Source organism: Pinus tabuliformis, chromosome Q, assembly GCF_031772625.1.
Source record: "Pinus tabuliformis cultivar Carrire ecotype Pingquan chromosome Q, CPIR1, whole genome shotgun sequence".
NCBI classification, from domain to species: domain Eukaryota; kingdom Viridiplantae; phylum Streptophyta; class Pinopsida; order Pinales; family Pinaceae; genus Pinus; species Pinus tabuliformis.
In genome coordinates this window covers 692,202,394-692,208,204 of record NC_142296.1, presented here as the reverse complement: position 1 = coordinate 692,208,204, position 5,811 = coordinate 692,202,394, and the positions used below count along the sequence as shown (strand labels likewise).

Genomic DNA, 5,811 nt, shown 5'->3' with positions numbered 1-5,811 from the left:
ATGGCAGCGTTCATATTACAATGGTTTTATGTAACATGTCATGAGAATAGTGCTTGCCTATCATAGTGTATATTACTTGGTATATCATAATGTATCATGGTATCATGGTGTTGTTTAAATACATGGTGGCAATCTATATTATATTTTGTGTTGTTATTAATTCATTATGTTGGGATTGGCATTATATTATGAGTTTATCATATATGCGAGAATGATATCACGTTTGTTGTTGGTTTTGATATGTCTAGTTCACTATCCTCCGCTCTTTTGGAAACATTTCCTTTGCATGATTGTTCCATTAAAAACATCTTTCTGGTAGAGGGAAATATCTTTTGGATTCTTGATTTTCCATTCAGAATTATTGCAGTAAGAATAGGAAAACACACAACTTTCTTTCTTACAGATTTTGCTTATCATTCACAATTATACAAACTATATGTTAGCGATATACATTGGTACCAATAATATAATTCGACGAAGTTTATACATAATTGGGACAGTGCAACACCCTCCTACCACATCTACCCAAGTAACAGGGGTAAACATGTGACATGAAGTTTCTATGATATGATTTGACTCCCTATGTGTCAGTTAAGGAAGCAAAATTGAGAGAAATCCACAACACAAACCTTCTGTATCTGCTATAGGACTCCCGGAAACCTTCCTAGTCATCCCCATGATGATTCCCTGGGTCCCACTGAGTTTTAGACTGTAAAACCCCTAGAAGCTCCCTTGATATGAATAAGGGTGTGTCGAGGAGGCTCCAGACGGTCACATAGCAAGGCATGTGTGTGTCTTGAGACCTTTATCCTTAGAAATGTCCCTACGACTCTAGGATTTGTGCCACTTTTCAAGCCCATAATCCAGGTCACTGCCCAGAAATCCCTACAACTTTCGGAATCCATAATTTACATGACAACAAGACTTGCAAGCCAAAATTGTCTCCAAGACTAGCCCTAACCATCCCCAACCAGGACTGACATTCTGTCAAACCCTTGGAATCAATGTAATCTACAAGACATGAATACAAGAAAGAGCATAAATAACTGATAATTCATATGAGATTTGACAAGAAGGATCAACACCCTCTTCCTTTAAATGTTTTGACATCAATTAGGTATTGCATCCATTATCCTTTGAGTTACAAGTAAATACAAGAAATAACCATGACTATAACTAGTCACATAACCATGCTTGTAACGAACTTTTATCCATGTAAATAATAATGAGATAAGAACTATTAAGGCCACATAATAACAAGTATAAAGCAATAGAACTTATCTTTTATTAAACATAGGTAACAACTGACCAGGTTTGGGACTTCCATGTACCACTTGACCATAGACATGGCTGAACCAAATGTTTCTTTTATCTAGTCACCCCTGTGCCATATTCCAAGCATGAATTTGGTATCTCATGGATAATCCAATCCAAAAACAACTAAGGGAATTCAGAGGTTAAATCACCTCCACCCTCACCAAACCGCAATCTCACCGAAACTGGCACCGAGATCACAAAACAAAATCGAGCTTGGAATGCCTCTAGACTCCATCACTATACTCGAGGCATTTTCCATCTCCTTGTCTCTCAGTCTTTACCGCAATCCACATCGGACCACTAGGCCCTGTTACACAACATTTTGTCACTATCCCTATACTCCTTGTTCCTTGATCCTGTAGGACATCTACAGTGAACCCCACATTCTTTTCCTTCATGGAGAAACTTCCATTATGTCCCTCTTCATGAGCAGATCATTTCCCTTTTGCACCATTTCCCCTGAAACTTTAGTTTTGCCCAATTTACAAGGTTGGCGCTAATTACCTTTGTCTCACCCGCGGCGATGTGTAGAGGTTAGCACTATTCCCCACGCTAATCGATGCGACTGAGTTGTGTTCCAGCCGCGCAAATCCTGTTATGGAAAGTTTTTTAAATTAGGGCCGAAGCTTCCAACTCTAGAAGCTTTGTAATGGAAGTCTGGTAAATGGTTTGGCCGGATGGGGTCGAGGATAACAGTTTGGGCTTCTTTCCCATATAATGATGGAACTACCTCAAGGGAGAAGTCCTTCTCCAATGAGAAGAGGATCCATCTCCCATCCATCTTTCCTATATAAGCCTCCCTTCTTCCCAAGCACAGAATAGTGTGAAAGTCATAGTTAGAGTGTTGGCTGAGTGTGAGTATACTATTTTGATTTGACAAACAAGCTATTACTAGTTGTAGCCATGTAGTTGTGTGAGGGAGAAGTGTGTTTGGTTTGGAGTGAAGCCTAAAGGAAAGAGTCTTTAAACTATTGTTCTTTGAAGCCATCATGAAGTGATAGCAGAAGTGTGTGGGAACCTAGTCTTGTCAGATGAAGACTGCGACGTCAAGATGAATGGTTGTAATCTCTCTTTGATAATAATATATGCAACTAACGATTGGTTTCCTACATATTTTGTAATATTACATATTCATGTCTTGATGCTTCTTGACTCACTGAGTAGGTTGAATTGCAATTTGTCTATTATTATGTTTGTGTGTTGTTGTTGTTTACTTGTTTCAGGAGCTTGAAGAAGGAAGCAAGAGATTGCTGGAGCGAGCAAGCGAGGATGTCATCAAACAGGATAAGTGACCAAGAGGTAGGCTCTCTTGATTGGTTTCAACCTAAGGAAATCTTTGATAGAATGTAATGTTGTGGCTACACCCATTATCAGGCTAGAGGAATTCGTTCATGTTTGCACTTATAATTTTACTTCTCGTCGATAAACCTTCTGATCCTCCATGGAAGGTCAGATTCCCTTGCAGGCTATGTAAGGGTGACCATCTCCTTCGAGACAGTCCTGTTTATTATTGCATGTGAAGATTATCGCATGATTAGGACCACCAAATATTATCACATGGGAAGATTATCTTGGTCGATAAATGCATTTAAACCCTTGTGAAGGTTCCCATAGATCAAAAACTAAGATAACGACATCACCTAGCAGGGGAAATATGTCCAAGTCATTCATTCACCTCAATGTCCAAATAAAAGGAAGGGCCCATTCCATGATGGTTGGATATGCGGGATATGGTTCCAAGCTTCAATGCACATCCAAATCTTATATACAAGCTGGCACAATGTGGAGGTCATGTATAGCGTTTCAGTGATTACGGTATATATTGCAGTATAGTGGTGTGGTATATTGCATTACAATGTTGCATATGTCAACATCGCTCAACATATATGGTATTACATAGGGAGTTGGGGTGTTAATTTACGAGGTGGAACATTAATATACGAAGATTGAGCATTAATATATGGTATTACATATGATTCTGGTCAGTGTTAATATATGTATATCAAATTTTTGTTGTCTCATATTACCATAAATACAATGCGGCCTCATATTCACGTTGAACGGTGTCATGTATATATATATATATATATATATATATATATATATATATATATATATATTGGATAATGGCACTAGAAGGGTGATATTATTGCTGAATATGGTATTATCATTGAATATAAACTCGTATGCATGATATTATATCGATGGATGATATTATCATTGGATTGTGCCATACAATAAGACATATATCAAAATATATCATTGGGCATAGAGTTATATTTTACAATGGTGAATGTATCATTATTTTAATGGAAAAACAATATTCATTCATTTCAGGCCTATGTAGAAATGAGCTCTTCATCACTAGGGTCTATGATTTTACAAAGTATCTAGTTTTATCTCAGTTTAGCAAGACAGATCTCACGTTATTTTTTTAGCGTTTGATTGTCAGAAAGGAAATTTGTATTCTGATGGTGGGTCTTGATGCTATTATAATGGAAGAAAACATGTTGTTGAACTGAAAGCTAAATTGCATAAGACGTTGAATGAGAATCAATTGTGAGATTTTTTCTCCTTGTATTTGCAAACAAACAAGATCTTCCCAATATAATGAATGTTGCTGAGATAACTTATAAGCCTGTCCTATGTTCTTTGTGTCAGTGCCATTGGTATCTCTAGAGTACCTATGCTACTTGAGGTGAAGGACTGTATGAATGTTTGGATTGGCTTTCTAATAATGTCACAAACAAGGCATAATGGTGAAGCATCGTAATGTTGCTATGAGGTCTTTGAGAATGGGTTGGATTCCATGCCTTTTGAATATTGGTTGGATAATTTCTAGACTGTAGTGGATGCGTTTCATGCTTCTCCAAGTAAATTGAAGTAGATAAATAATTAAGGGCCATTGAGGATCTATTCTTTTGGTGTACTAAAATAACCCCCACCACAGACTCCTTCAACTCCAACTACAACTTGATCGCACTGTTGACACTTTGGATGAGGATACCACTTTTATTGTGGCTCGTTTCATGGAAGACATGGTGTGGGCTAATGCAATGCCTGAAGTTGTAGAAGTTGAAATGATATACTATGTTAACGAAGCCCAAGCTTGTATGGTGAAATGAGGATGACCAAATAATAACAAAAGTTAATCAACAACCTAGTGAAAAACATGCTTTGTGCTTGAAATTACTCTTCAATCTATACTATGTGCTTGAGAAGTCATTTAGAAAACTCTTGGTTCACAAGAAAAATCTTAAGCTGGCAGTTAATGGGAAAATTATAGATCTTATCTTTCCTCATTTCAAAAAGATGGATACATTCTCGAAAGAATACAACATTGCAAGGGATAATTAGCGGGAAGTATTTTTTTTTTTTTTTCTATTTCCAACATTTTGAAAGACAATAAAGGTTTAGAAAATAATCTTACTCCTTTATTTTGAAGTAATTGGAAACCTTTAATGGTGAGAGTGAGTTCATAATAAGTGAAGCAGAAAAAAAGGAAGCTATGCAGAGCATTATAGAATTTGTTAAAACACCAGGTATGTTCTAGTACAACTTACTTGATATGCCTAGTGTGGCACAACTGAAGAGAGATGAAAAGTATTCGTTGGTATACCACAAAGATTACACACAATATTAGATTCGTATTCAGAGCTTCAAGCTGCAACTTCCAAATTATTTAAAATCTATGGTCTCATCCACGAATATTGTATAACAAAAAATATGGTTAATGTCTCTTGCTGATCTTGCTTCCAAAGGATCTGGAGAAATGGTGGAGATGTAGAGTACAAATGCTGCTTTATATCTTTTCAGTGTAATCATAATCATGAATGATATGATGCTCATAGTGTCATGAGGCATCAAAACATTACAAGAAATGTTGTTGTTGGATCCCTTTAACACTTCAAAAACCTACATAAGCAAGGTGATATGAAGCCAAATAGTGGGTAATATTACTAAACCTTAAGATTGATAGTGGTTTGATGAAAAACATTGATGATCAACCTATGCTAAAGGACTAGAAGAATATGTTTCAATCAAAATCCCTTGCAATTGATGTTAAAGTGGGAGGTAAGATAGAAACTTCTCAAAATGAAAGGGGAGGATTGATGTTTTTCCATAAATGCAAAAGGGGGAGATTGATGGAAAAGGAGTAGAAAAAGAGTAGAAACATCATAGGAGCAACAAGGTATGTTGCAGGGATATTGGATAGTAAGACATGAAGGTGATGGAAAAGAATCAACAAGAAAAAGGAAGGCAAAGGAGCAATAGGAGAAGCGAAAGATAATAAAATGAATAACAATGACAAAGGCAAAGGAGCAACAACAAGGAACCCTAGAAGAGAAACAAAGAAGGAGCGATAAAGAAGAGAAACAAGACAATTAAAAAACATATATATGGCATTGTGTTTACATTGTATTGAAGGGATTGCATATTCTAGGAGAAACAAGGTGCACAAAGGAGAAGATAGGTATGATAGATGTTGCATAT

General features: G+C 36.6%; 1 pseudogene; it reads left to right on the top strand.

Moving 5' to 3' along the window:
* The first annotated feature begins 4,073 nt into the window (after positions 1 to 4,073).
* Positions 4,074 to 5,104, top strand: LOC149221425 (uncharacterized; annotated as a pseudogene).
* Positions 5,105 to 5,811: the final 707 nt, after the last annotated feature.